Raw genomic sequence first — 437 nt, forward strand, 5'->3', positions numbered from 1 at the left:
AGAGTTAAATCAAGGTTAGTTTCCAAGCCATCAATTTTGTATTTAAAATTGTGACTATTCAGAAGTACATACTTTGTATTGTGTTCTATAGCTGGGAGGAAACATGTAGAGAGCAATGTGAAGTCCGATAAATACTCAGATATGAGAATGGAGTGAATAATTGGTAACTAAGTTATTTCAAACTGAAATAAAATTGAAATTTACTTTGATGTAATAGAAATTTAAAAATATATTTGGCCTTAGCTGGTTTGGCTCAGTGGACAGAGCATTGGCCTGCTGACCAAAGGGTCCCTGGTTTGATTCAGGTCAAGGGAACATGCTTGGGTTGCGGGCTCGATCCCCAGTGCAGGAGGCAGCCGATCAATGATTCTCTCTCATCATTGATGTTTCTAACTCTTTCTCCCTCTCCTTTCCTCTCTGAAATCAATAAAATATGT

The sequence above is a fragment of the Myotis brandtii genome, unplaced genomic scaffold, assembly GCF_000412655.1.
Source record: "Myotis brandtii unplaced genomic scaffold, ASM41265v1 scaffold92, whole genome shotgun sequence".
NCBI lineage: Eukaryota > Metazoa > Chordata > Mammalia > Chiroptera > Vespertilionidae > Myotis > Myotis brandtii.